Source organism: Protopterus annectens, chromosome 4.part0, assembly GCF_019279795.1.
Source record: "Protopterus annectens isolate FY-2018-M chromosome 4.part0, PAN1.0, whole genome shotgun sequence".
NCBI classification, from domain to species: domain Eukaryota; kingdom Metazoa; phylum Chordata; order Ceratodontiformes; family Protopteridae; genus Protopterus; species Protopterus annectens.
The window spans coordinates 1,535,728,726-1,535,736,122 of NC_056733.1; positions in this window are offsets into that span (position 1 = coordinate 1,535,728,726).

Genomic DNA, 7,397 nt, shown 5'->3' on the forward strand with positions numbered 1-7,397 from the left:
CATGCACACATGCACAGGTGCACACATGCACACATGCACACATGCACAGGTGCACACATGCACACATGCACACATGCACAGGTGCACACATGCACACATGCACACATGCACACATGCACATGTGCACACATGCACACATGCACACATGCACAGGTGCACACATGCACACATGCACACACTTGCACACATGCACACATGCACACAGTTGCACACTTGCACACTACTCAGTATGCGAGATATCAACACACAGACACAGACACACCTGCATGCATACACAGAGCACTACTCAGTGAGCCTAATATTACTATTACTATCAAGACTATTAAAGGTATTGTTAATACACACTCACCAGCATGGATAGGCTGCATTTCTGTTACACTGGAGGGACCTGCAGAAGTGAGGAAATTAATGTCAGTGGGCACAACTGTGCCATTGTTACTGAGTATGATACAGGTCAGTTGTACAACAGTCACCTTTCACAGGTCAGCTGCTGATATTGAGAATATCATACTTGCACATTAAATACTATGATGACAGCTACAAACCAAGGACACACCTCACACATGCATTAACTACCAGTGTACACAACAGTCAACTATACATATGGCATATTACCTGCACACTCGTAGTCTTGCTGCTGTGTGGCTCCAGCCTCCATCATAATGCAGGTCTGCTGCTGTTGTTGTTGTTGTTGGCTGGCTGGAGCCACAACACTTATGAGTAGTCCCTCCAGTCTGGTGAGTGGGGGATGTGTAGCCACCCCACCACCTGTGGCAACCTGTTGCCTGTGGATATCCGACGCATGCTGATGGACATTTCTGATTAAATCACTGCAGTGATGTCGTACCTGCTCATATGTCCTATTATGCGTGCCTATGTCATTTACCCAATGGACCAGGTCTTGCCACAGTGCAGCCCTCTCCTGCTGATTCTGGCTGGTGCGGGAAAAGAGTATTGCATAATCCCGCATCAGGCTCTGGTGTATTTCCTCATCCTCAGCTGCAGAGTACGCTGGATTGCGCTGGTGAGCCATGGTCCTGAAAAAGGAAATAACATGATATCAGCAAAATATGTCAGCAGAATTTGGCACACATACTACACATGCTACTCGACTGTTATGATACAACATATCTCACATATATAGCATCTGTATGTCTATTGGTGGATACACATGTAAATGGCCAAGTATCAGTGCTCAGCCAACAACTGTGCAACAGTACCTGGCACACTCCATATGACATACTACCAAACCCCAGCAGTCAGAACACTGATTCAGGTCCAAAGCACCTCCTCACTCTGGGGGGTTGTATTGAGGTACTGTATGGGATACATCATCAGCTACTGTGAGATGACCACAAACTAATTGCCCTGGATATACATATCCCACCTCCACCACCAGCACAAACAACTACAGTGAATAACATTTCAAATGCAAACTTTACACTTCATAACACTGACATGGTATCCTTTAAGCCCACTGGGCCAGCGGAAGACACAATCCACAATGCTGACCCCTTCACAAATGATTTCTATGGACATCTCCGAGAATGCATGGATCATGCAATCCCATATAAGACCAAGACACTCTCCACAAAGGGAAAGCATCCTGTCTGGTGGACCCTAGCCATAGACAGATTGTATAACAAAAGATGGAAGCTACTGCAAGACAGAGCATAATTCCATGTCTGATCAGCACTAGTAAGGAGCTATTTTCTCTCATACAAACATCCATGGGCAACTTTGAGAGGGAAATCAACGGAGACACTTTAGATAACCACAAGGCCTTCTTCAGTTATGTTAGCAACCTGGTCAGAAACCCTCCAATATGCTCATAGTTAGTACACAACAACAAATAATTCACTGAACCCACAGATATTGGCAACATTGTGGCAGACAGGTTCAGTGCAAGTTTCCCCCCTCCCTGTCCCCCAAACTAAGACATACTTATCCCAGCTGATTGTAACCTCCCTGTCATCACAGATGTCCAGGTGAGAGCCGCCCTCAAAAAAGCAGAAAACACAACATGAATGGGACCTGATGGTATCCCCGGTTGCATGCTACATGAACTCCAAGAGGAGCTAAACACACATATAGAAGTGCTATGTAACACTAGCCTGACAACAGGATATGTACCTGTACACTGGCGTACAGCAGCAGTGGTTCCACTCCACGAAGGAGGCACCTCCACATACCAATACAATACAACACAATACAATACATTACAATACAATACAATACAATATGCTATTACCCCTGGGACTACAGCAGCATACTGTTCTGCTACCCTGACCATTGTGACACATGTGATGTGATTGTACCTGCTCCTGTCAAACAGTTACACAGGGTGACTCATATGGCATATTACCTATCTGACTAACATTCAGCAGGGGTATGTGTGACGTGTACTCATGGGGAGTCTTGCTTCTTAATGCTGTGTGGTTTATTGCAGGGTATGTCTTATCTGTGGGTAGGAACCTGTACCTCCGCCATCTGCTCTCTACTGCGGTGTCACGGACGACACACAGCAGACATATAGGTTGTGGATGATGTGAGGTGTTACTATGGTTGTTGGACATCTGTCATGGGTGTGACTTAAGTATGTAAATCCAGGAGTGGTAACCTCTATGTGAGTAGTATGTGTGTACTTTGTGGTGTTGTCAGTCACTGTGCATTGGTAATGTGTTTGAGTGCATTGTCACAGTGTTGTACATGTCACTGTGTCCTTCTCCATATCTGTAGCTGTCATGTGAGGTACATACCGTGGCAGCCATTGTGTGGTGTGGAGGAGTATACTGACCTACATGTCCATAGCTGACACACCATGTCTGCTGACACATACCATGTGCAGGTATTCCAGGAATAGTGTGCCACTGTGAATATCATTGGGGGGACTATTGTACACATTTATGACCCTGTTGACCCCTGACACATGCAGTGGTGGGCAGCCAATCACATATCTGGTGGTTACTGGTGTAGGTGATTTGAAATGGGGTATGGTACTCCAGTTTTGACACTGGTGTTCACTCCATGCCTTTGTCACCAGGCACCTGTTGCAATATATCTGTACACGTGCCTCACTCAGAATATATATACATCTCTCTCTCTCTCTATATATATATATATATATATATATATATATATATATATATATATGTATATAGATATATATATATATATATATATATATATATATATATATATATATATATATATATATATATATATATATATATATATATGTTTGTATACATATACACATATATATATATATATATATATATATATATATATATATATATTGATGTACATATATTGCTATAGATATGAAGGGGGGTGTGTGTGACAGAGAGGGGGTGAGAGTGACAGAGGGTGTGGGACAGGAGGAGTGCGAGATCGTCATATACAGTCATATCTGTAGATAGTCAGATCTGTCTGTCTATGTATATGTATCTACATATATCTATATCTGTATGTGTGTATTACATATATATGTTTGTACATATTCTATCTATCTACATCTGTCTATGTATTCCTACATCCCTCTCTATGTATGTATACATATATGCATATTATATATATATATACATACATACATACATATATTGACATACATACATATCCATATGATAGATAGGTATATCAACATGTTTGTTTACAAAACTGTATACACACACTAACATACTGCTAAACATACATAACTGTGAAACCTACTTTGTACATTGCACTACAACCTACATTCAACCTACATTGATATGTGGACATAGATGCCCTCACATACATATGTATGTGCAGCCTTCACTGATAGTTGCTGTATGTCCCCTGCCCTATGCACATCTTCATATACATATGGATACAGACCAATGACACATATGGAGGGTTCACAGTATGTAGACTTTTAAAGTATTACTTTATATTACCTGTGTTTGTCACAGCTGCTTGCGTTGCCATCTGGTTTGGTGTCCTGCTGCTCCAGTTGCCAGTTGTCAGCTTTCGAGTGGTTGTTGATGACTGGTTTTGTTTGTGTATGTTTTTCTCTCTCTCTCTCTCTGTCTCTCCCTACCTCCACAGGGTGCAATGAATGTATTGCATGTGTGGACTGGGAGTACAGCATGCTTTTGTAGGTATCTGCATATGTCCATATGATGGCCTCTACACCAATTGTTAGCCAGCATTTGCTAATTGCATGCAGCCAGTTGTGTACTGATTGCAGTTCTCACTGTGATTCCAGGACAGTGCTATAAAAAGGTATGTGAGATAGGCGTAGCCCTTTCAGAGTTTAAGGGCAGGGACCATGCTGGTATGCTGTGGACATTGTTCTGTGAGTGTAAAGGTTAGTATCCCTCTCATATTTCTGGCTGTGTTGTAGATTAACATTTCTCCATTCATTTCTCCAGTTTCCTGTACTAAGTGTGTATGTACACTGACACCTAAGACTACTACTACTACTGTTAATGTGGGTGTGTGTGCTTTCCTGTGGGACATGTGGTGTAACTGATATATAGCAGTGGCTCTTGCACTTTGTTGCTATGGCTTCAATATTTGCCCTTTACATTCACTACTTTTATGCCTGCTAGGTGTCTTGACTGTAGTGTGTTGCTGTGGCTTTTCTAATTTCCATGTACATTCACACCTTGGAATGCTTGCTATATCTGCTAGGGTGTTACTGCATGCAGTGTGGTCTGGCCATGGTGTGGGCCTTGACATCTATTAGGGTATTTGAGTATGCTGCTGAGCAGGCCCCAGAGACTCTCAGGTGCATCTTTTATCTGCCTCATGGAATGGTACATATCAGTGGGGTACACCCATTAAATTGTCTGGTATTCTGCAGTTGTGACTGTGGGATAGCATGAGCATATGTATTACTACACTATTTCTGCCGTACAAGTGGTACATACTTTCAGTACTTCATAGTTAACATTGCATATGTTGTAACACCTTTCTGCCTACTGTTTGTACATTTCACAGGGAGTCTGTGGGGCATCCCTGTAACTCAGTCACTGTTGCTATGTCTAGGCTCTTAACTATTCAAATATGGCAGTGTCAGACCTCTCAAGTGTACAGATATTTGCAGGTTGTCCACATTTTTGCCTCATATTTTGGTCAATATCTCATAAACAGTTTTTTTCTGGCAAATCACTGAGGGCTCAAGTCAGACTATAGTGACAAACATTTCAGTTTCAGACTTCATACCCTTCCAAACATCCAACAAAATGCAGAACCTGTTACTCTCTCAACTGCCTAAGTTTATTGTAGCATTATTTGGAATGTGTCCCTGTTTTTGGCCCTTTGCTCCACATTTTTTATTACTTAGTCTGGATGTGTTCCTGTAAGAGGTTGTGGGGTATGGGCAGTGATTATCCTGCTGTGAGTATGTGTGTGGCTTGCAAGGTGCTACAGTGACATTATTACCTACTAGCTACCAACTAGCATGGCTGTTTCTGTTCACACACTACTATTCTAGAAATCCACTACATTTGACAGTAAATATACATGACATGCTTTGTGTACTACACATCCTATATTCCCTTTACATTCATTCCTACTATTACATGATATATTTATTGTAGCACAATGTTCTTATATAACAGTCATGGCTTAGTGGTAAGTCATGCAGACTACTGTTTCCAAGGTCCTGGATTCGGGACTGACAGTGGAATTTTATTTTGCTTTTGAGCAGACTACAGGACTTGTCATTCAGAGTGACTAAGGCACTTTTAAGCAGTTGTAACCGGGTTAGCACTGGTTTGCGCGGAGCTCACGCATGCGCACTGGCGTTCAGCTCCGCGCACACCCGCTTACAACTGCTTAAAAGTGCTTACTCTTGCACACCCGCGCTATTTTCTTTGAAAGAAATGAAAATGGGGAGACAGAAAAGTGGTGAAAAAGGGGTCACAAAGAGGGTAAGACAGTAGGGAAACAAGCTCGGGTTTTGCAGGAGGGATGTAGGTAAGGCCCATAGCTGCCCATTTCTTCATCAGCAACAGCTGTGCATATGTTTGTAATTTGGTGTGACATTTGAAACCTTCCACCCCTGAGAGAGGGGTGAGGACAACAATAATACTTGTTGTACAGCCAATTGTAATTTACAGTTTCCATGTCCAGCAGACATGTGTGCGAAATGGGCAGCTATGTATGGGGCGTAATTTTTTTGTGGGTACAGAGTGCCCTTTTTTTTTTTCAGGTGAGAGTGGTATGTCAGGTACAGGAAGTCGGTATAGCTGGAGAGGTAGGTTGGGTAGGTTAACAGACAAGACAAACAAGACGCATACAAGGGCGGTGTATGACACATGTGGGGGGGGGTTACACAATTGACGGGGACGGATGTTTGGATATCTAGAGCCCATGAGCCCACAGATGGCAACAGTGGAACTGATATCCCCACCCATGGGCAGTTGCCACTGTGCCTTCACTGCCCAGGATGGGGCTGTGCTAGGGGCTGTGTAGGCCGGGCAGCAGGCACGCCCGTTAGTTGTGCCACCTGTGCCTCAAGCTGGTGTAGGGGCCCAAGAACAGCTTCCCGGATCTCCCTACGCACCACAGTCCGGACACTACGGAGGGTGAGTGGTTGTTCTCCCCCAGCCACACTTGCAGAGGGGGGATGAGCCCCATCCCCTGCAGCGCTTCCACCCGTAGGTGGCACAGGGCCACTGGAGGAGGGTCCAGCCTGGGCACTACTGCCAGGTGCACTCGCCAGCTGAAGAGGGAGAGGTGGGTCCGCTGGAACCCGCCTTCCCTGTCGTCCTATGTTTTGCATTATGTCATGACAGTTTGGGTTAGTAACGTACAATACCATACACAATTAGTTGTAACAGCATACATTAGTATTCCCATTAACCAAACACCCAGATATTCAAACCATTGAACAGCAAGCATAACATATGCATATTTTGAACAGCAATACACAGTCCAACAACATGCAGGGTTGACTGATGGCAACAGGCCATCAGGTTTGGATGTATGAACAGGGCAGATGCATCAATGTACATACAAATATGTATGAACCAACAGGACAAATGTCCAGGGGTGTTAATTGTGATTGCACATACCAATTTCACGTGGAATGGATTATATGTGGTTATAGGGTAGGGTGAAGAAAATTTAATTAACAACTTCAAATACCAATACATATACTGTACATTTCTAATAGCTGCAGATATATACACACTACAGTTCTGCCTACAGTTTCCTATGTGGTAACTACTTCAAGTTGGTGATAGGAATGTTACTGCTACATCAATATACATTTTCATTTTTATTCATACACATTCATATCTGGCTCTGTTCAGCTACATCATCCTGCTACATTTGCTTTATATAGCTATAGACAACTGTGGATGTTTGGTATTTCAGACAACCATACTATCTGCATATTGCAGACTGAGAGCAACATATCCAGA